The 25,456-nt window shown below is 39.4% G+C and overlaps 1 pseudogene; it reads right to left on the bottom strand.

Moving 5' to 3' along the window:
• Positions 1-22: 22 nt before the first annotated feature.
• On the bottom strand, positions 23-24,066 carry LOC146321068 (uncharacterized; annotated as a pseudogene).
• Positions 24,067-25,456: the final 1,390 nt, after the last annotated feature.

The following is a 25,456-nucleotide window of genomic DNA, read 5'->3' on the forward strand; positions in this document are numbered from 1 at the left end:
ATGACAACAGGAGGCTTGGGAGTCAGAGGAGGTGATGGAGTAGAAACCACAGACTGGGTGCTGGCTGTTTCTCTTTTCTTTCTCGTGGCTGGATGTACTCCTTTTTCGTCTTCATATTTACAGACAGTTCAGTCTGAGGCTCAAACAGCACACAGATCTCTTGCGCTGCAACGTCAAGCAGTTGAGCTTCTTCACCACGATGTCTTCAGTGTAACCCTGTCTAACCTTTCCCTGGATAGACCGGACTGTGTAGTCTCTGATGGAGCGGCAGAAAGTGATTAGATGGAGCATAGAGGACAGAGCAGATGAGACACGGTCCTCCACTGCTTTTGTGACTCTCACAGCCATTTTACTGAGCTGCTGGGAGGGCATGTTGAAGGAGGTGTTTGGAGGAGGCAACCAGAAGCCCTGCAGGACTTTTGGAACCACCTCCATCACCACTGCCCGTGGCCCTAGCAGTTTAGAGTGAAGGGCCTCCTGCCTCTGCTCCATCAGCACTCACTTAAAGTTGTGTATTTTACTGATGGCCGCTTGATTTAGTCAAGGGTCTGAATGACGGATAGAAATTTTATTTTCTATAAATTCTTCACAATAAAAGCCCCCATTATTTTGCTATCTAAAAGTTTTTACAACATATTATGATGGTAAAAATTGGGAAATGCTTTTACGGGCAGTTGTTTAACATGACTCCATGAAACAGCAAACTAAAGTGGACACTGAAAGTATAAACTGGAAGAAACTTTAATTCAAACCACAGAGATTCGGTTAGATGCTACTGAGAGCTGGACACACAGAAAGTTTTAAAATTCTGGAACAAAGTAGCAAGCAAACAAGGAGCAACTGGAGCTGTAAGTTCTTTATGTGAAATCAAGAAGTGACTTTTCAATCTGAGAAAATGTTGCAAAAAAAAATTGTTTGCAATGTTCAACTTAATATCTAAAGCTTATTGATCATGTTTTCTCAGGTACAACTGAATTTATATCAAGCTTATTTGATTAGAAATATTTGAATTATTAGAAAATGACTGAACTTGTCTTTTAAATTTCTAAGTAGAATGAATAGCAACAAACAGCTGACCCCAAACTATTGTTGAGTCTTTTCAGGATTGTGGTTTTACCAGCTGGAGAAGAGGTCTGACGTCAGCTTCATCAAATTTCTCTACTGCAAACTCCCAGAGCCTTCAAACACAAGCTTCATCTTTCTCTCTTCCTCATTACAGACAGATGTGTGAGCAGAGATGGGGGTCAGGTGTATTGTTGGACTGTGTGTGTGTGTCAGTAACTCACTGCACTCGCACTTTGCTTTTGCTCTCCTCCACTGTTGATGTATATTTCTCAAGACTGATGTGATTACCCTGGGTTGGAGGCATCTGTGCACATCTGCCAGTCTGTGCACTCAAAACAGTCCTGTAGAACGCTGTAGCCTTCATCTGTCTGCACTTTGCCTGTTTTTACCGATGGTTTGACCCTTTTTATCACTTGGGGGTAATTAGGCAGGCAAACCAAGGGAATGTGGTTTGATTGACTAAAATTGTGTGCATGTTGCGGGACTAACAGCTGTATAAATCTGATAATGGAGAATATTTTATTTGTTGATCATAATAATCAAGGAACATTTTGAGGCTGTTGTACTGAATCATACCTCAGTTTTTAATCTGTATGTTAATTAACATGTAATCAAGTCAAGGATAACACTTTATTTGAAGGGTTTATTTGTACATAAGACTGTCATTACATTGTCATAACCATGTCATTACACTGGTCACGAGCACGAAGGAGACTTTGTGAATGTTTATGACTGCTGTCAGTTAGGTCATTTTAATGCAAAGTTGACACATTAACCAAGACAACATAACCTTCACATTATCAGACTTAAAGAAACCATTTAGCTTTATGTTTTATCATCACATTAAACTGTCATATGTGGTTGTTTTATCACTGGCTGTCATAAGACCATTATGCCATGTCATAAACATTTTCCGTGACATCAAGCCAAGTGATATTTTGGACTTGTCATAAAGATGTCATTAAGTTTAATTATGTTTTGACAAAGACATTGACAGGTTGTGCTGGCTTATTTAATGTCAAATTGTCATAACAAAGACATAATTACTGTCATGACAAAGACATCTCAAACAATGTCAACTGTGCATTACAAATGACATAACTGACCGAATGACACAGTCATAGGCATTCATAAAGACTCCTTCACGTTCATGACATGGTTATGACAGTGTAATGTCAGTCTTATGCACACTCCTTCAAATTAAGTGTAACCCAGTTCAGTTTACAGATATAGTGATAAATATCATTTTTCTTTGTCAATCAATAAATCTGTTTCTTTGCGACCAACAGTCAAGAAACCCAAAGGTGTACAATTCAGTATGAAAGCAATAAACAAGCAAATCATGTCATATGAGAAGTTCTACCAGCATCATCTGACATAATTCTGTTTATTAACAAAGTACTAGAAAACATCACTTACTTGCCAAATCAGCCATTAAATGTTTTTCGCCAGTTTTCTCAGTGCTCTGCTTGCTTTCATGATGCCACTTTATTATTTCACAAATAGCTTAAAAGGCAGATACAGTGTAGTTAAATCAATAAATAATGCCAATGTAATCTCAGTATGGATGCTCTAATATCATTTCTAGTGGTGCATTAACTTTAATGGATGCAAACAATATAATTTTCACAAATATTAGGACAAGTGTGTTTGTTTTGGAGTAAGTAGTCTAAGTGAAGAGCTTCCACATGCTAAAAGCCTCTTCTCTCCAGATCAGAAGCTTCTAAGCTCCACTGTGGCTCCATCCCACCCAAACCCTCCATACACAGCAGACAAAGACGCCATGGTGTGGAGGAAGTATTTGAACTCGTATTATTTTTTATATGTTTTCATACAAAAATCCATCCGCTGTTTATGAAGTCTCTCACTGCAGGTCTCTGAGCTTATTTCTGGTGGTAATTTTGTGTATTTCAGGTCAAGAAGTGATACTAAAGGAAGACAAATCATCATCTCCCAAGAAAAAAAACAACAACACAGAAATAGTGTGTGTTCACCGGAGAGGAGATGGTGATGTCTTCACTGTCTGGGAAACACTCCAATGTCCATAAATACGAAGACCCAAAGCCACAGCTGTGTCCTGCAAAGGTTAAAGCAATTTGTGGTGAGTTGTTGGTGGTTTGAGGAGTATTTTGTTTTCCCAGGCTCATACTGTATAACAAAGGTAACAAGCTTTGTCATATGGATGTTTCGCAAAGCACACAGATCTCGGCTTTCATAAATCTTAACCTCGGCCAGCTCATTGGGCCATGAAGTCATATTGCTCTGGATCATGTGCTGGATTTGCAGGCATCACTTGAGACTGGTGTTTCTTTTGAAATTACTTGTGTAGTAGGGACCATTAGAGCACCTTGCTGTGTATAGTGTTCCTGAGATTCATTAGAAGGGGTGCCTGGAAGAGCAACAACGTTGTAGTACTTTTTGAACAAGATGTGGAAATATACAGGTAAGAAGCACATAAATCCCTTGAAAGAACAAAAGCCAGAGGCAGTAAAACATTTTAGATTATGTAGAGATAGGCCCAAATAGGAAACAACACACATTTTGCTATAAACCACTTCCTCTTTAGTTCCTGTTGCCTGTCAAGCTTTCCATTCTTGTACTACACATATGCAGTTTACAGTGTAAATGGTGGCAGATTTAACACTAGATTTAACTAGCTGTGGATTTTGTCGTCTGAAGGGATGACTCTCACTCTGAGATTTCATAGGTGTGGCTAGCTGATGCAAGCTAATGCTAATGAACTCCTTGAGTCAGCTGAGAAGTCCGTCACCAGCTCACCTTTCAATGTAACACATTTTAAAATGAGAGCCTAAAAGGGTAAAAGGGTCTGAAATATATAAAGTTAACAGCTGTGTACACAATATAACATTAATACTAAATACTGTGGCTAAAGATACATCCCAGCTGAGACTGGTTGGACGATGAAAAACAAACTCTTAGACGATAGATGACAGAAATACAGTCATTATCATCAACATTAGAAGGGTCAATTACAACACATACATTTAATAACAATAACAATAACAACAACAACAACAACAACAACAACAATAATAATAATAATAATAATAATATTTTTATCACCAAGTTGAACATTTGGTTGTTCTGTAATAATTAACTAATCAATCTGGCAAAATCTTTTTCCATTTCATACAGTTTCTTGTCTGGTAGATATGAAAACTGAATATGTGTCATTTCAGGCCTTGAGGCAGCAACAAATAGACAAAATCTGACAGAGAGTGTGAGAACTTCTGATGAACTTAATATTGAACAGGTTTCGATATTAACACTAATATTGCTGGTGTGAGACAGCTTACATCAATCACACTTAGAATATAAAATTGTTTTGGACTTGAGCATTTAATGCTCAGCACATGAGGTGTCTTTCTGTCTTTGTTTCTTTCTTTGTTCACTATAACCTCTAATGAAAGTATTCCAAAGTACATGTAGACAACAGACACATGCACACAATCTCATATTTGCAGATTCTTTTACACACACACACACACACACACACACACACACACACCACCCTGATAATTAAGAGCCTAATGGATCTTGTGTATGGTGGTGTGGTGGTCACATTTTGGCTGGCATTTGCATAGATGAATGACTTGTCCAGTCACCGAGGCTCTATTGTCAAAAGCAAAGGAGTCGAGCGTCTCCACAGACTCACCCGCGGGCAACCAATCACGGGTCCAACTCTCATTAGTAGGCATCCATTGTGGGTGACAAGAGTAGATAATTAACTTTGACCACAAGAGCTCTTGCTCTGTTTCTCCTAATGGCAGCAATGCTTGGCCTATCATAGAAACCGGGGACCACTTAGAGATAAATATAGACCCAGTGTGACAAAATCTGTCTCATTTATGGTCTTAGTCTTGCAAGGTGCTTTGATTGTAATCCTGTGTAAGGTTGCACTTTATTTTACAGTATGCAATAAGATGTATGCTGTACTTTGTATCAAATCAGACAAAAACTAGTAATAATATGTTCTTTATTAGACAGTATTATACCCTTATTAGTCTTATTATTTAAATAGGGAAATAGTAGATTTGTGTTTTCTTTTTAGTTTACAGTGCAGTTTTGTTGTAATGTGTCTTTAATTACCTTTTAATAAAGTCTAATATGTGTCCAGCAGTGGGAAATAATACACTTTATTTTACAGTACAGTTCTTTTTTAATGTGTCATTAATTGTCTTCTAAGAAAGTCTAGTAAGGGTTTAACTTTAGGAAATAATACACTTTATTTTACAGTATAGTTCTAGTATAATCAGAGTTGGATATAATGCATTATTAAGTGACAAGTATCTAGTTACTTTTCAAATTCAATAACGCTGTTATAATTATAAATACTGAAAATAAAAGAGCTTGTTACTAATTGCTTTATGGGAAAAAAGCCGACTACTTCAGAGGATTAAGGTTTGTTATCATCAACCACAGGTGACTGCAGTAGCCACAACACTGTGGCGAGCTCACCTGCAGCTTATATGGCATTTGTCACAAACTTTGGCTGTAATAACGTCACACAAGGCCCAAACAAAAGAATCACTGAATGCAACATCTGGAGGGATTACTGTGCATAACCTTCATCTGCGCTTTCTCAGCACAGTCAGCTTTATTTGTTCTCAGACTTCATCCCCTGATGGAGAATGTTAGATATTATGGAGATGTCAGACACTAAACATCTAATCAGTGCTAATACTGTGCGAATAGATAAAGGCATGCTGATAATACATGACATGCTTTGAATTTCTTAGATAGGGGGAAGTGGGGTGAGAGGAGTCAGTGGGTAAGTTGACCCAGCCTCTGTTTCTAGGCAGTTGTGCACAACTGTTGTCATGTAACCATAAATTTAGGAAGCACCTATAATTTCTACCCAGCAGGGATGGATAGATAACATGTATAATAACTGTCAAGTCAAAGTCGAAACAAATTTATCCTGGTCTAAAAATATGTATTATACATGTTGGTGATTTGCCAAAAACAAGTGAATCGTTTAGCTAAAGATTAGCCTGAATTGCTAAGCTAGGCAGTTTTTTGTTTTGTTTGTTGGACCCCCTCAAAAACGCGATGGTTCATCTCAAGGGGCCATCCACTAACAAACGTCTATTATTATACTAAAGCTTGATTTGAAGGCCTGCTGAAGCTACAATAAATGTGCCAAATATATCAAAAGTTTTAAAACATATCTATTGTGTTTTATTGGTTCATGACTTACTTTTCATCATAGTGATGATGGCTAAAATGATAAGATGAAACTTGGGTTCATGTGTCTCACACTGCAGCAGCACTAAAATAATGTGTGCATTAACAGAGTATTGAAGCAAAAAAAGTAGTGTAAAAGTTACTTTCCCCAGTTACTAGTTACTCTTATAATGCAGTAACTCAGTAATTCAGTTACTTTTTGAGTGCTGTAACTAGTAACTGTAACTAGTTACTAATTTTCAGGAACTTTCCCAACACTGGTTGTAATGTGTCCCAACTTACGTCTCATAATGTATAATGAAGGTTTAATAAAGGGTCTATTACTGTCAAATAAAGAACATATTATTCCTATTTTTTGACAAATTTGATACGAACTACAGCTTATTAAATCTTAGTAGTGTACTGCAAAATAAAGTGCAATCCCAAGTAGTTCTTGATGATGTTGAATAATCAGTTACACTTTGACATCAGTGCATTATATCGACTCCTCTGACTTGTTTCTCCAAGAAGGATTAACTCTGACAGAATGGTGTGTTTCTTCGCAACTCCTGTACTGTTTTTTCATCACTTTGCCTTGATTGATCTCTGCCTGAAACAGACCCATGCAGCTAAGACCATAACACAGAAACACATCAGAGGAAAAGGGATGCACCACCCCGCCGTCTCTTTCACACACACAAAGACACACAGAGTATATAAACAGCACCCAGCCAGATTTAGAGTTAACAAGATAGGATGATGTGAATAGAGGGCTAGTGGGCATGCTCTGTGATTGACAGGCCGGGCCGCTGTCAGCTCCTCCAGGCAGGCATCAGCGAGCAGCAGTCCTGCTACTGTCAGAGCTCTGTTCTGGTCCACTGTGCCACACATACATATGCACATGGCCGAGCACACACTCAAATGCAAATGGGGATGGACACACACATAAGCGCATGCACGCATACATGTGTACGCACACACACAGACGCACACTCTTTTCTTTTTCTTTCTGTGTCACTCACACACACACATGCACTCACACACTTTCTGTCCCTCTGCTATGCCCCAGCTGTCAAAAGCCAGTTAAATAACGAGTCTGCTGCTCTCCTTCCTTTTTGCATAGAGGCTGAGGAGCTGGTTATTGCTTGTATGGAACAGTATGTGTGTGTGTGTGTGTGTGTGTGTGTGTGCTTTTCTCTCCCAGCTGCAGCACGGTCAGCCCACATGGGGAAACGTCTCATGAGGCTGTGAGAATACCCAGGCATGCCTGCCCATCTCAGTTTAGATTGAGGCAGTGATAGGCAGCCTTGCACTATAGCTAACCTCCGATTTTAATGCACTTCCCAGGAAAAAAAAAAGTTTGTTATGTAGCAGTGCATCATATGTTTTGTCCTAGTTTATGCACCGTGGGACCTTGCCTGCCCAAAGGAGTTGTAGAAGCTTGTGATTTGTAAATGGATCTTCGTAAGTTATAGTACAGCATAATTTACCTCAGACAGATGTGTGGTCAGTACCATTATAAACATGACTTCCAGGTGGCACAACATTTATTATTCACACACACATTTAAATATATCTGACAGTCCAACATGTTTTATGCATTTAGTTTTGTGCAAAACCTGTATGGGCAGTTAAAGTGTGAAGTACCTGGAGCTGAGAGGGTTGCATATGATTGACAGAGAGTGGAGTTAGCAATGCACTTGTTCTCAGGTGAAGATTTATTTTGCTGTTAATCAGTCAGTAGAGATAAGAGCTGAGTGCAAATGTAAAACTGTAAGACTGTAGGGACTTAATGATATATGTTTCACTTTTGTTGTAAAGGTTTACTGCATGTTAAAGTCAATAAAGGAAATGCACCACATTTGAATATTTATTCTAACTGCATCCAAGTTAGCTGCTCTGTGAGGTTGCACTTTGGGACAGCGGTGAACTAGTCTCGCATAGCCAGACCTTTCTCCACAGCGCTCAGCACTGTCTCTACACATGTTCATCCTGCCATAGGGGAAAAAAATGTATGCTTTATTTGCATTTCTCTAAACCAATCACAATTGCATTAGGCAGTGCTAGACCCAGGACGCAGTGACAGTGTTCCTGCCGAATAATGTTGGAGGGAACTTTTGGTGGGACACTTGCATGTTGGGAGGCAAAACCTAGCATGAAAATGGCTAAATCCCTGCAGAAGAAAAATGGCTGCCAGCTATGTTTATTTTGTAGGTTGCTCAGAAAAGTTGTTGTTGGATCCTGGGGACTCTGAAAACACAAATGCCAGTTTAAAGTGTTCACCACCTTAATTTAGCATGTTAGGATACTAAATTTGAAAAAAGGTCATTCAAGTACAGCTGAAGCTGATGGGAATGCAGGGTGCAAAATTAACCTTTTTATCCGTTGGCCAAATGGCAAGTGAATGGGCAGATTTTACAATCCACTCAACAGATTACCATTTTTTATAGCTTGTAAGTGAAACAAATCTACCAGCAACTTGCATATTTTACCAGCATTAGGCCGGTGGTACATCTAAGTTTGTGTCCTGTGGGAATGTTATTAGAATTGCAGGCATTTTGGTGTAACCAAAGTACTGGATAAATATAGACCAGATGAAGGTGCTAGAGACAATATTAAGTGATGACCGAGTTTTTACAATCAACCTTTCCTAAGTCCCGCCCCCTTTCACTCTGTGCTCCAGTGACAGTTGAGTAAGCTTGGTCCCTCGGTCAACTTTCTCCTCTACTGTTTCCTGCATGTGCTATGTGACAGGTTCATCTATGTTGAAAAGAAAGCTCAAATTTGAAGATGGTTAAAAGAAGCTGCTGGAGGACCTGTAAAAGTGATACACATTCACATCTCAAGTTAGATAATGTTATAAAATGCTAGTTAACTATCTACATCAATCATTCATGAGCTTGTATTTTGCTAACAAATAGTTATTTGCTTACTTAGAAGATGTAACCCTGTTTGTCACTTTTACAGAAACAGTAAATTTGACAGAGAACACAGAACAAGAAAGGGCAGGAGTTGAGAAAGGACAATTCATTCTAAAGTCCCCCTCAAAAGTATATGTTTCTTCTTTGTCAAGGTGGATGTTTGAGTTTTATTGTGCAGAATGATGTATGTGTTTAACACTGGAGTATGTTTTCATATTCATCACTCAAGTTTCTCTGTTCTCATTGAAAATTATTATACTATATTATATTAGATTATATTAGATTATATGAGAGCTACAGCATGTTATATTGTGTTATATTGTGTATTATGTGTTCATACAATTATGAATGCTTCACGTTACTTTACTAACTTTTGCCTTTCATACAGCCCACACAATTGATTTACCGTTGCAGATCACATCATTTGAGTCTTCACTCAGGTCTGACCTCCCATTACAATCTTTGACATCTGACTCTGTTACCAAACGCTGATAATGCCCATTAACAGAACGTTTTGAATATATCCGCCTGATTGCGAAACTTCTCCGGCTTTTTAGTCTTAATGACAGAATCTGCAAATATAATTACTGCAGCAAGAAAACCCAGCCAGAGATAGCGGAGAGAAGCTGTCATCTGCTATTGTTTTCCAGTCCGTGTCCTCCAACTGAACTTCACCGACCGACAGTTTAATTGGTTTCAGGGAGTCGGGTGTGAAGAGGAGTCATGACCTTGATCTTTCTCCCTGATAAGTGATTTTTTTTAACCAACTATACATGCAAATATGCAGAGTGTGTGTGTATGTGTGTTCGAGAGTTGCGACGGAGGTAAACAGATACAGATTGTCTCATTTTATTGTGTGTTTAGTGGCTGATTAGAGGCCTAATTAAATACAGTGTTAGTGAGTTCAGAGGCAAACAGAGGAGACACTGACCCTGCGACTTCTAATGCACCCCGGGGATCATCTGAACAAAGAGAGTCGATGCACACAGGCTGATAGAGAACATGCATTCAGAGACTTTGAACAAACAAGCATCATCAGACCTTTATCACCAGAACCTGTCCTTAATTCACTCTTCACCTTGCATGATAAATATTAATAGGAGGGCAGGGGGAAATTAAGCAAAACTAAACATTAGCACATGATGATGTTGGCTTCATTTCAGGCCCGCGGGGTAAAAAAAGCCGCAAACTCTCAGTATATATAAACACCAATAAAAATGTCATAATCTTGCCCAAGACTAACTGTGCCAGCTACAATCTCAAAGTCACTGGACGTTCATCACTTATTCCTTCTGAAACTCTGCAGAAACGCGTGTCAAAACATTTTGGGTTTCGCAGACATTTGTGCTGTCAGTAGCCATCAACAGCTAATCACATTATTAATGTACGTCCCTCTGTTGTGTTGATGTAACAGATGTGCGTTTCAGAGTGATAATGAAATAGTTAACGTGAGAATGTTGAGGTTCTTGTATGAGAAGTCGATGTTTGGGCTGTGATAGTATGTAAGAAACAGCACGTTTCACTTAAAACTTATGGAGTGGAAGTCTCAGTCTGTCTGAGCCTCGTCTTGTCACTGAAGGGTGTGATCCTGCAACTCCTGCCTGGAGACAGCAAAGTGGATGATTAAAAAAAATATCACATTGCATTCATCACTGGTTGAAGGTAAACATTATTACTGCTTTTTTTAAGTGGGTGGTGCCATTCTTTGGAAAGCTACAGTATATTAAAAGAATACTCCAGAAGTTCCAGCCTGGTCCCACTAAAGAGCATATAAATAATATGTCAATGTCTTAAGTCATTTTGCATGTTATCACATTTTTGCTTTTTGCATGTAATTTCTTTCCATTTAGACTGACTTATGCATATATAATACAGAAATTAATGTCAGGTGATGTAGTATAAAGAGCGACAAAGTCTGAATACACAGGAGGTTGGAATGGATAGATGTGCCAAACAAACTTTCACCCAAAAGACCGGGTTTATCTTAACCCAAACCTGAATCTTTCCTAAAACTTAACAAATTTTGGCACCTAAACCTACCAAACTGTGACTGTTTTACAGTGTTAACCATGGTCATAATCACCATGGCTGTGATGGTCACCTGACTAAAGTTACAACCTCCAAAATTCAGAAGATGTGCCAGACTAAACTAGATTAAATGACAGGTGAAAAACTTAAAATGTGTCTATATTACATATGAAATGTCCTTAAAAGTGGTGTGCTATTGATGCTCCCCCCCATGAGATCACTCAGAACTGCACTTCCACAAAGTGGGGAGACTTGCGAGAGACATATAGAGCCAAATCAAATTTGCCATTTAGTGCGTCCAGTATGTGGCAAGCTTCAAAAATGCCGCAACCCATTATGTCCCATAATGCAACTCAATAGCATAATTCGTTTGACTTCCCCTGCCAGTGGTAGATTTCCATGTCTTTCAGTCTCCACTCACAGTTTGTAACATAGCCTGTCTCCCAAACTTTTGTAGTCTCATAGAAAAAACTGAACCTCATGTGTAAAATTGGTGGAATGCCCCTTTCATCAAATGATGTAATGGTGTTTTGAAATGTTATGAAATGTAAACCAAAAGCAGCAAATAAATGTATTATTTAACACCATAGCTGCAGACAACTGACTACATAATTGTAGTAAAGATGCAGCTGGAGCCTTGAGATAATAAGGGACACTTCAACCCAGATGCTTCTTGTGACAATAGAAGAGGAGGAGCAGAGAGCTGTTGTAAAAACCCCACAATGAAAATGTCTAATTTTCAGAAAACTGTCTTAAGCTTGGTAACATGCATTTTTTTTAGTTTATTTTTTCTTCTGAAAGGATTAACTAACTTAAGAGGAGCAGACAATGCTTAATGCAGTACTTACATGTCCTCTTTAATAAGCTTTTAATCTTTAAATCTTGAAAATTGCCAAAACAGTTGTGTAATTTTGCCCAGACAGCAGTGATTAAACCGGTAGTATCTAGTCAAACAACAAAGGTCAAAATTAGGTATGCTGACTGGATCAAAAGAAAAAGAATTGCTGACCTGAACCTACCTCAGTCCAAGGTTTTGTTAGGATTTTCAGTGGCTCACAGTCACTTTTCCCACAGAACTCAGCTGTTGAGACTCATCATCAGAACTTGAGGCAGGAGAACTTTTTCATATTTTAACGTCTCCGCTGCTAAGCCTGACAGAGTTGACACAATGTGATAATGACGCCTCAGTCTCAATGGCAAAGCAGTAAGTCCCATCCTCATCTGAAAAGACAGAAAATAGCAGACGCATAATAGTTTTTGTCCAAGTAATAAATTGAAATGAAGAACTTAACCAACTAGAGAATGATATGAAAATCATGCCCGAGGGTGCCTCTGCAGAGTAAAGTGGAGACGGGATACAGCAAACAAATACCTGTATATGGCTGAAGGAGTGTATTAACAATATGGCAAATGGGAATTATGCCAATGTAACAATGTCAACATTAAAGAGGTTTAATTAAAAATATGTGAATGGAAATTTGAGAGAAAAAGCATGGATTACTGCAGTATAAGGATGTGCAATGAAACTGATGAAATACAGCATTACAGTGTGTGTATTAGGGAATACATATACGTACACACAAGCACAAATGGTGCAATCTGAATATGCTTGTTATTATTTGTGAAAAAAATTATTTGCAAAATGTTTTTACTGCTTAATTTTACTTTTATCTACTACCTTTTTACACAAGAACTTAATTTTAGTATTATATCATAATTCATGGCAATTTAAGATTATTCCTTTCAACTGAAGGTGCAAAACACACACACACACACACACACACACACACACACACACACACACACACATATATATATATATAGGCGAAGTACAATATGAGGATGTGAAAATATAATATGATGTTAATACAACATGAATATTGGGATAGAAAATAACATTTGCTCAATTTATATAAACTGTTTAAACTGTATAAACCATACCCACTTCCGGTCTTCTATGCGTATACAGATACAGAGACAGATCATTTCATTGGTTAAACAGATGCAGATACAAATAATGATGTCTCTGTGCATCTCTAGTACATATGATATGAACAGATACCAGGCATAAAATATATACTATTGTAACAAAATGGGAAACATATTTCATGTTAAAACATTTTGGAAATCACTGCCGCAGGATGTGAAAACAACTTATTGGATGGACACACATGCAGTGGGTATGAAAACTATAAATGTACTACAAAAACATACATCTCATGAACATATATCCATTACACAGAGGCAGATAACATAATGTACATACTGATGTAAAGGTGAGGCGACTCAGCTGTATGCAGTGCACAGAAGCTGTGAGGGTGCAAATCTGCATTGTTGTGTGCTGTCAGTGTCATTATCAGTCATCTAAGCCGAGGGAGGAAATTGTTTAAAATGAGCTAAAATATCACTGCAGTGGCTAAACCTTTGATTTCCATTTAGCTCATGTTCCTCCTCAGGCCCGTGAAGGCTATTTCACATGCAAACCCCCTCCGCTGCTGCCCCCCAACCCCACCTTTTTTATTCCCCAACCCTCTCATCCCCTCTCCACCCCATTTGCGCCAACAATACCCCTCGCGCCGCACCGCCCCACTCTCAACAGGCTTCTGTGGAATTTATTCAAATATTTTGACATTTCGCCTCCCCTCACTTCCCGAGCAGAAATGATTTGTGACAGCTGGAGATGGGCTCGGTCGGAGGAGCTTCCTCCAACACCCTGCCTTCTTCTTCCCCCCGTCCTTCTTTGTAGAAAGGCCGATTTTTCTCTTTCGACTCCCATCTTTTTTTTTCCCTCCTCCTTTATTCACCGCTGCTCCTCCTGTCAGCCGGCAAAGGCCTTGAAAGCTCCTCTCGACATTTTTTTCCATGTGACTCCACAGTGTGATAGACAAACTGGGTGATATTCCTCTATTTGTTGACATTTTGTGTTTGCTGTCTTTTTTTGTGCCTTTTGCTCAGTGCCCACCTACTATTTGATCCTGTGCTGACACCATGTATGGCAGCCCAGAGGGTAATCCTCCATCCTGCCCTTTCATCTGAATCCTCTGAATCTATGGTGCAACTAAATGACAGCTTTTTATTGTTTTTAGAGGATGAGAATATTGTTTAAATTATCAATACTGTAGCATATGATGATGTACATGCATACAATGAAATCTGGACTACCAACACTTTCAAGGTGTTTTATTTTCCCTCATGCATATCAATAAGAGATAAACTGATAGAGCATCAGAATGAAGAAGCGCTGCATCAGGCGATGCTGCCTGTGACAGCAGCGTGCGGACTACAGCACAGTGCACTGACAACAAAGACTCCATTTGAATAATGCTGCTCATTAGTTGGGGGACAGGGCCTTTTTCTGTTGGCGCCTGTCCCTGGTCACTTTGCACCGCTGCGATAGACAAACACACACACTCAACACCAAGGTTGTCATCCATCACCGCACTGAGAGAAAGGTACGAGCTGCCCAAGACAAATGCGTCTTTCTGTTTTTTTATTTCATCCACGATGATTAGACATTTCCTCTTGGTGAGCATCACAGCATCCAGGCAGAGAGAATAAAGTGACGCCAGTTCTCTCATACTGTACACGGCGCCATCTGAAAAGAGCTATTGAAGAAAGATCTGAAAATCCAGTGGAGACTTGAGCTTCTGGAAATTCTTTATCAACTCCCGTATCAACACACTAAACAATAACGAACCTCCGGGCACAGACACAAAAGCACTTATCAGTACAATTTGGCATTCAAATAGGATGTTTCGTTTCCAAATAAGAGGAGTCTCAGATGCTGGACTCTCAGTACGTCTGTCTGGCTTTCGATATTCAGTTAAAAGAACAGTTCAACATTTTGGGAAATACACTTATTGGGTTTCTTGCTGAGAGTTAGATGAGAATATTGATACCACTCTCTGTATATATGTCTGTATGGGAAATATGAAGCTATTGCCAGCAGCCTGTTAGCTTAGCATGAAAACTGGCTCTGTGTGAAGGTAACAAAAAAGCATCCCACCAACACCTTTAAAACTGACTAATTAACATGTTGTGTCTCATTTGTTTAATCTGTACAAAAACCAAAGTGTAAAAACAAGCCAAGAAATAGTCTGGTGCATAACTCAATGTGTTGATTTCATGCTTTTGGTCTTTTGTAAGGATTAAATAAGACAAACAATAACATTTATTAAAGTTATATTATGTAACATTGCCTCATTAAAATGTCTGTTTGTTTGAAATTTTGCATTTACATTATCCCAAATGTTTCCAACAATGTTGAAACCCAAGGAATCTATTAATTATTCAAGGTAACAGTGCATTTCCTGCTAGCTGATGCTAGCTAGTGGTTAGTTGATAAAACTTCTGGGAAAACAGGATACATCAGATATGTCAAAAACTGAGGAAGGATGTCAGCGCCTGTGATTTTACATAACACAAATAAAATGTTAATATCATCTCATCCATGAACATGATTTTTGCCTGAGTCATGTCAGATAAATTTTCATCATCTGTGGTGGCTGTTTAAAAGTGAAGAAGACAACTTTCATGATCCCATGCCACTTCACGACATCATCTAGCTACAGCTTTTGTTATCATTTTAATATGAAACAGACCCTTAACGGCAGAACTTACAAGCTGTGTGATTTAAAAAAAAATAGTTGAGCATTTTCGGAAATACATTTATTTGCTTTCTTGCTGAGTGTTAAATGAGAAGATTAATACCATTCTCATGTCTGTGTGGTAAATATAATATAACAGCCAGTTATCTCAGCTTAGGATAAAGACTGGCTCTGTGCGAAGGTGAAAAAATCATCTCACCTCACCTCTAAAACTTCCTAATTAATATTATTATATAATTAACTTTATATCTCATTTGTTTAATCCACACAAAATCATAGTGGCCACTTGGAGCTGCTTCATATTTAGGCTTTACCATATACAACATTTTTTTTTTCCCAGGATGGTGATGGTGATAGCAAACCCTACCCTGTCATGCCCACTCCAAAAGGCCCAAACTAGTGAAAATAATGAGCGCAAGCCACTCAGAGTAGGATGGGTCACGACTTCACCCTTGTAGGAAAAAAAACATACAGATATGAGAGTGGTATCAGTCTAATGCTGCATTCACATGCTCCTTGGCTGGTACCTTTTCCCATGTTGGGAAGTCGTTCTTCTGACTTTAGTGCGATCATGTGCTTTTAGTCATAATGTGGAAACAACATGGACACTACAAAGAATACGGGTGGGTGGGGTTGTTGTTGAACTTGTAGCATATGGGTGATGTTGTCCCAGATGCTACAAAACCAGTAGTTTACATTCCCTAACACCAATAAATATTGCTGTCCTTACTTGTTAAGGATGTTATCAGGGTGGCTAATCTATCTCACTCTATATGGACAGAAATGGTTGGTTACAACCTTATACCGTATTACAAATTACATGTGAGCAAGATTGATATGCAGTACGAGAAAATAATGAAAAGTTTTATTACCAACAACCAAACTTTCGTCTGCCATGTTTCTTTTTTCTTTTCAAGTTATTGTTCTAACTGTAGGGGGAATTAATGTGAATTTTCCCAGTGGGAAACTAATTTTTCTGATTATTCTGACATGACACAAATACAGTATATCTCTACGTAAACAAAGCAAAAAAGTGAATTCTCAAAAACATGTAACTATTCCTTTAACTTGACCTTTTTAATCATTGTACCATTGGGAATGTAAAGGTACATAAACATGAGCAACAACTCGCAGTATCAGTCAAATCCATCTGCAAGAACGTGCATGAGCACATCTCTAAGAGAATTTAATTAGTCAAGGGCTAATCCTTTATGCAAATGAAAATCCTGAAAACAGAATAATTTGATTTAAAAAAGAATACAGGAACATTGTGACTGTTTGAACAGACCTGAGGAAAATCCAACTGTAGCTCTATAAAAGGAGAGGATCAGTCATCTGCCAAGGACAGCCGGAGCTAATAAGTGTGTAACATGATAGAAAAGAAAATTAGTTCATAGCTGTCATCTTCTTGATGAAGAGGCAATCAAAATCAAAGTGAATCATTCCGTGAGGAGGATTGTGTTTTGGAATTCAAACGGGCAATGCTTCAATATGACAAATCAGCCGGTGTGGTGCATGTTGATTGATTCCATCCATGAAAACCTAATAGATTTAGCCCTCTGTGAATTTGGCTCTCATTAACCTCGCAGCGTTTTCATATGAGAATGTATTGGAGCCATTTTATCCACCACTCAAAGGCAATTCACTGGGTGATAAATCCTTTGGCTTATCTGGCTGCAGGTGACAGCACAGCAGAGCACTGAGGCTGACTGGGGCACAAACACAGAAACACACACAAAAATGCATGCGCGCACACACATCGTCACATTCCACATAAACAACGCACGTTCTGCAGAGGCACACGCGCACGTTTTCTTGAAGGGGTCGCCATGGTGACCCATGAGCGGAAAAACCTTGTGATCCGACCGGAACCGAAGACATGCTCCTCGACCCGAGCGACCAGCCGCAACAGAAAAATCTTCCTCTCAGCCCCCCGAAAAAGAAGAGGAGGAAGAAGAAGGAGTGGAAAAAAAAAAAAAACAGAATTCAATTACACAGTCGAAACCCACTCCTTGCCCTCCGGGAGTGATATCAGCACCATTTAAAAGTCTGATTACTCACAAAACCAATAACATTTTGACTCCTTGGTAATGGACCAGTAGATTAGAAAATTTAGATTACATTTAACTGCCTGTAGATTCTCATTAAAACGCCACCAACTAGTTAGAAACAATAGGTAATTAAGAGTGTAATGAAGCGCAGTAGCGTTAGCGCACGTCGGCTGTATGCTACTCTTGTGGGACCCAGCCTTACTTTGCTCTTATCCTGCAGCAAAGCCATACCAGCGTCTCATTTGGGCAATACGACATATTTAATTAGATTAATGAATTTCGGTGGCGTCTCTGCGGGGTTGGTTGTGCTCCTCGCGGTGACAGTATAACAACAGATTATATATTAGGGGAGGCCTGCGAGCTGCAGGCAGGCCGGTGCAGGCTGGTCCCCCGACAGAACGCGACGTGTGACAGTTTGGGTGGAACCTGTCTCAGGTTTACTCCTGCTAAATTGTCAAATGCAAATAATCATAAGCAAATGTGCTGCACGAGTAAACACAAACTTGTATCCAAAACTCCAGATTTGATTTAGCAAAGTGAGGCCTATTGAATTAAACATGATTGATTGTAACACAGGGAGAACACAAACAGAGGCAAGAAAGCCCAGGGTGATAAATGGGTTAGCGCCCGTGTTTGGCTTTAAGCTAGTCTCCGTGGCACCGGCCAGCCACAAGTAAATGCTTCCACACAAAATAAAGACTAAAGGAAATGAAACGAGGCATGGGTCTTTGAGGCTGACACTAAGTTGTTAGAAATAGTTGGAAAGTTCAGCCTCCTGCTGCAGTTGAAATGGTCTTTAAATGTGGATGAACTGCAGGGTACACAAACTCAACATGAATAATGTGCAAATTCCAAATACAACATGAGTGACTTCAACTTTATGATGTGTTTTATATTGAAACAGGCTCACTAATAGTTTCAATCCAGCGGTTAGGCTAGGCATATGAAATAATTTGCTGTAATAATGAAGTTTAGCAAATGTTTTCTGCAGTGTAACATGGATGTATCCGTGGAGTTTAACTGTATTCACCTCTCTTGACACTAATGTTTTCCATTGCAGTAGAGTACAGTAGAGTCTCACCTCATTCAATCTTTTTGTGTGGTGGAGAGAGACAGCATTTTGCTTTTCAGTTTTCAAAGTTACCTTTCACTTTATTAATTTGCTCTGGCATTAAGTTTACTCTCAGGTTTATGTAGAAAAATGATTTAGTTCTAGATTTAGATGTATATTAAGACATAAGGGTTATAAATGTATCTTCAATAAGTTTTTTTTTAGCTTTAGGTTACTTTTATCTGGGTTTTTGTATTTGATTGAAGTTACATTTTGAGTTTAGGGTTAAAAGCTTAGATGTAGCTAGATGTTAGCTTTAGTTTGAGGCTATTTTTACTCTTGAATTTCCGATTTAACTGAGGTTAATCTTTAAGATTGGGATTGAAAGGTTAGATGTGGCTAGCTTGAATTTCAGATTTAACTGCCATTAAACTTCAAATATCTTTAAGGATTGATTTAAGAACTGAAACGTTAGATGTAGCTAAATTTTAGCTTCAGCTATAGTTTGGATTTAGGGTTAAGTTTTTTTTATTAGCCCATACTTCAGGTTTGATGGTAAATATTATTTTTCTTGTTTATCTTGAATCTTGATTTGGCTATAACTGCACACAGATATTGTAAAACATTTATACAAAACCTGACATTTTACAAAAAGAGAACACAGACTGAAACTGCAAACACAAATACACATGTATAAGCAGATTTCCAGACTGAGCAAAGTTTATTACCTTAAACCTGAATCTGTAACCTCAATTTGAAATTTAAAGGCAGAATATCCAGGATTTGTCATTTGCAGTTTGTTAATGCAACAGATAGTTATTTGTCATTCCCAGGTCATTAAAAACAGACACTCTGGGTTAGTAAAGCATCCCGAACACAGCAAAATAATGGGAAAATAAGAAAATGCAGGCTTGTTTTCTATGAAAATCCTGCATAGTATGCCTTTAACCACATTTTATTCACGCTTGTGACCATGACTATTTAAAGCAGCAAACGACACAAAATATTTATAGGGTGTCAATATGAACACTGTTAGTTACACCTCTCTGTACTTCCAGTGCTCGATACTGTCTTTGATATCATGATGTTTAGACCAGTTTTCTTTTGTAGTATCACACTGCCCTCTATAGGGCTGGATCCTAACTGCTCTGCCTTAATCCTCGGCACAGAGATGTGTATTTCAGTCAGTCATAGACCCTCTCAAGCTGTTTTCACAGCACTCTACTGATCTACATTTCAACACAGAGAGACTTACATTTTGCTGAGAAGCTTTTTAGCAACATTTAAGTCTACCGAGCTTCATTCAGTGTAAACTGTAAATGTCTTGCTTTATTCTAACTTCTGCACTGATTTCAGTGACAGGCACAGATGTTGCACTGTCTATGTGTATATACACAGCCTGTATGTGAATCACAAGGGGAATATGTCTAGAAAACACACTCACTCACACACACACACCTCCAACCTGGCAGAGTGTTTGTGCTTGTAAACACTTGAATAATTGAGCCTGATTCAAACACACCGTCTCTCCAAACGGAGTCATGGAGGAGGAGGAGGAGGAGGAAGAGGAGAGGGAAGGAGAGCAGATGGCCCAGCGCAGATAGACTGAGAGACTGGGAGCGAGGAGTGTTCTCTGAAGGACGAGGTCTTGTATTGTTGTGGCTGCGAGGGCCGCTCTGTCACACGGCGTACCAGGGGTCCCCAAAGAGCCAGGGTCTTATGGTGTCAATGTCCCCCCAGTCCTCATCCCCAGCCCCGGCCTATTGTCATTCCTGTTTTTTAATTTCTCGAACGCAATCAAGTGTGACACAAACTGTTTACCTAGCGTGTCTGCCACAACCAGGAAGAGAAAAGAAGGGGGAAAAAAACACAGACACACAAGCCAGGATCTCGGCACAAAATAATCCTCCATAATACCAGAGAGTTTAAAGAGGCTTTGCCAATACCTCCCCGAACCCCCTCCCCTCCACCTCTCTTTGCTCTTATGAAAAAAGGAGGGGGAGATAAAGAGAAAAAAAGAGGGGGGAAACACATCAGAAGAAAGCTGTTAAATTCGCCCCTCAGTCTCGTTTGGGATTGCTAATTATTGTTTTTAGAGTACAACAATTGGGGTATTAGGGCATAAGCGGCTGGAGATAACATCCAGAGGAAGGCGAGGGGAGGGAGAGGAGAGAAAAGGGAAGAGGAGCATGTGGGAGAAAGATAATGGGTTGACAGAAGGGGCGCTATGATAGGGTCTGGTCTGTGGCGGTGTCTCTGACTCTCTGCTACAACACAGGGCGGTATCAGGAGACTTACTGACTCACTCCGTCTCCAAGGATCTTGAAAAGTGAAGGAAACTTGACAAGGAAAAGTTTTGAGTGTTGCTTAGTTTACGGATCGACAGGAATCAAAGAAAGTGAAGGAGAACAGCACAGCCAATGATTACTAGCAATTAGATCAAGAAATTAAAAAAGTCTAAGGTGCTACCATGGATATCGTTATGCCTATATTAACAATGGATCACATCAATTATTATATGTGGCAGACTTCACTCATAGTGATGACCCTCAGGAAATCATGGCCCAGTCTTTCTAAACAGATATAGACTGTAGGTAAGCCACTGCCATTCTCCTCCTTTTCCACTATGAGCGTATTAGCGTTTTAAAAGTCCCTATCACTACCTCAGAGGTAGCAACCTACATGCTGAAAATGGTACCCTAACCATAACCTGGTGGTAAACAGTACAAATGTTAACAAGCTAGCAGCTGTTACCTTTTCTTTTGCAGGGATTTAGCCATTTTAATATGTGTAAATATCCCACCAAAAACAAATTCCCTTCACAACGCAATTCTGCAAGGGCACCGTCATTGCATGGGCTGCTGTTCAAGACAAGACTGAATGATAATGGGTGCAGCCAGACCAGACCAGGCCAGGAGCTTTCTAACAACATTCTACATATTATTTTGTTTTTCTAGTGCACATTAGGGTTCAGTCCAAAGGTTTTCACTTGGCCATTTTCAGCAGCTATTTTCTTGACTTAAAGCTGCTCAAGTACCAAAGAATAGACAGCTAGAGTTAGCAGCTAGCTGCTAAACATACTGGAGAAACTTAAGAGTCAGATATAAACAGACCTAAATGGAGAGTGAATAGTCTTACATTCATCAGGTAGCTAGAAACATGGCACAAATTGAATGCTAATGTTTCTCTGCCTCTGCTGGATGTGTAACTGTTTGCTAAAAAGTTAGCCATATCAACTTAAAACGTAATGTTGTCTGTCAGTAACCAAGCTTCCATCCAAATATAGCACAAATGTTAGCCAAATTTGGAAATACGACATTTATGGTTGTGGTCACTTTTTGGCACCTTACAGTCTCCTCATCAGTCATACCGATCTGATGCTTCCGTGTGCCGATATTTTTTGGCTCTCCCGTTAAGTGGAAGCTTCAGTGGATGTTTAAAGATGGAGTTGGGAGTTTATTTTTGGTGCCACTGGGCAAAAATCAGTCTTGAAGACTTTGACCAAACATAAGTCGGTAAGATACTTAATTGTTAAATCTCACTCCCAAAATGTATTTGACAATTGGGGAATGAGACTCAACAATAAACCATATTTAAGTCACATATTCCATATACAACATGATTTTTTAAGCAGATTTCTATTGCACTTTGTTGAATTTTGTAGTTATTGATACACAAACTTATCAATAACTTGCAGCTTGTTTTCAGTAACTACTTATTACATTAGAAAATAGTTGAATGTTTTCAAAGCTAGTGAAAACCAGATAATACCATAGCATGGGGGGGAAAGTCAGGAAGATGAGGGCAGGTGTCACGCTTCTTAAATTTTGTAAAAACTCTGGCTGCTGAGTTTGCACCAGATGATAGCCTTTTGTTGTTATAAATGTAGAGAAAGAAAAAATGGGATGGATCTTAACTACAATATGTAAATTAAAATTTTGGTGACATTTTTGATGCAGAAGAGAGAGAGATCTAAGACTATTCTCAGATTATTGACTGTATGGCTCTCACATATTGTGCAGCCATCAAGGTTCATGAAAAACACCCATTAAAAGTGATCTATATTTAGCAGAACTGACACAGCAACATTTCAGTCTTCTGGACAATCAAATGTGGGAAGCTGTTACACATCCAGTGATGAACTTTTGACAAGATGTCTAAAGAATTCTGCTTTCTTTTGGCAAATTTGTGTGTTGTCAGCATAAAATCAAATTTGTTTGTACTTTTTTGAAGATGTGACCAAGTGGCAGCATGTGCACACAGAGCAAAAGTAATCTAAGTACTGATCCCTGCAGAACTCCTGTATTTCACCTTAGAACAGCGGTATAAAGTATTTTTGTACTCACCATGTTGTAGTTCTGTCACTCAGATATGATATGATATTAGCTCAGGAGCCATATGAGTATCCTTTGGGGCTGTTGGCACTGGTAGACAGCGTTACAGATGACACAGTATCTCTTTGTTCCTGTAAATGAAATACTCAAAGGAAGAACATATCAAAAATACTGCAGGGTACATTATGAGTACTAAAAGGCAGGTGATGGCTTGTGTCCCACTGGAAAGAAGAAAGCATCCTGGAAAACACACAGACACACACACACACACACACACACACACACACACACACACACACTCACACATTGGCTTTTATCCTGTAAATGAGCGGGCCAGCCAAAGTCATCTGGAAGCTTTCACATGCCAATGAATAAATAAAGCTGTAATTAGTAAAGAAAACAGCGCCACCTGTTGGCGTCCCACCCCTGTGAACTCACACCATTATGGGGTGCTGTGGGAAACACCTGAGCATGCAAAGGCTGTATGTTAAAGGGTTGGCATGCATGCACGATTTGTGTGTGCGTGTCTGTGTGTGTGCGAAAGGAAGTTTTTTCATGTGGGCCACCCGTGTAACCATGTGTGTTGCATGGCTTCCATTTGTAAAGAGGCTTACTGAGCATATGTGTTGGTATTGTGAGAGTGTGTGTGTGTTTGTGTGCTCCTCCCTGTACGCGTGTGTACGTGAAGGGGTCCAACTGCGTGTCCTGGGGCCCACCTGGCAGCGCTGTGCAGATTCTGGGGCCTGAGCAGCTGGCCTGGGGGCTGGTGAGGGTTTTGGGTGGAGGGGGGGAGGTTTGAGAGGGGTGTGGGGGGTCTTCCATCGCCCCTGTCCCACCAGACCCAGACAGTAGGAGGCAGATGGACAGGCCACAGCCACTGCCAGAGGGCCAGAGGGGCCACAGGGCCGAGGGAGAGGGCCAGCCAAGACCAACTGAGCTCACACAAAGAAAGAAAACACACACACTCACAGAAACACAGTAACAGATGAAATACATGCAAAATACAAAATTGAATGAATTTATACTGATCCTTAGATACTAATTGTATCATTCTTTGCCTTATTCTTTAACTGGAGAAGGTTACATGATATGCACAGAGAGATGTTCATGTTAATCTGTGGTGTACAGTGTATTGAATGAGTTATGTTGTAATTTCCATTTTTAGTTGCTCTAATAACTCGTAAAGGATCATTCAATTTATTACAAGTTGGCTCTTATTTTTGTAGCTTTGGCCATTCTTTATACTAGTTATAATGGCTTTGTTTTCACCAAACTAATTGCTGAGATCGGGATCCAAAAAGAAATTTGACAGGTTGCACAAGCTGTCTGACAAAAACCCAGGTTAGTCAAATTTATCTGATAGAAAAAGGGGAAACTAATGCTAAAAGTGTGACCCAAAGTGTCCTAGCGTGATTGCTGCAGATGTGTGTACAGTGTTCCTGTGCAGTGAGTTATTATTAGAGAGATTTTGGTGCATTTACTTTAGGCTTCACCTCCAAATAAAGTAGTTTACATAATCTAGAAAGACTGTTGGCTTTATTGCAACTAAGCAGCAACATCCAGGGCCAAAAAATGAAGCCAACGCTGAAGAGTCAATAACTGCAGTTCCTCACATGGCCACTTGAGGCTGGCTCCAAAAATGAGTTAATCCATGTGCCCCATATTAAAATAGCAAACTTTACACCAGAAATCATATCAGTTGTACAGGGAATGAATTTTTATATAAGTCCCCCATTTAATCTATATTAAAAGTATATAAAGTTATGTATAAGTAAGGGCATGCCTGCTTTGAGTAACAGGTGGGTACTGTCACAGATGGCTAGCCACTAGGTAGCTGCTTTATTAGACCTGCCTCATCTCTGCTTATGTTCTACCCAGGGAGTTAGCTGAGTCAGTCACTGGCAAGATGGCAATGAGCTGAGTCTCCACACTGTGAGCTGCAAAACGGCTCTTCAGAAACCTGTGGGTGACGTCAAGGATGCTCCATTCATTTCTTGCACTATATACTATTGCAACCTGTTATTGACCTGTGCTCATGTTTCTTGTTGTTGTTAAAAAAAAAAGTTTGTTGCAGTCATTTAACTTGCCCATTCCAGTCCAAATATTTTCCACAATGCTTTTTGAATTTTGAAGTTCATTCAATCTGTAAGTTGAGTAAACTTTGTGAAACAACTGGTATCAGTGCCTCTTCAGCAGCTGACTTTCACTGATC

This window comes from Lutjanus erythropterus, chromosome 9, assembly GCF_056507025.1.
Source record: "Lutjanus erythropterus isolate fLutEry1 chromosome 9, fLutEry1.hap2, whole genome shotgun sequence".
NCBI classification, from domain to species: Eukaryota; Metazoa; Chordata; class Actinopteri; order Lutjaniformes; family Lutjanidae; genus Lutjanus; species Lutjanus erythropterus.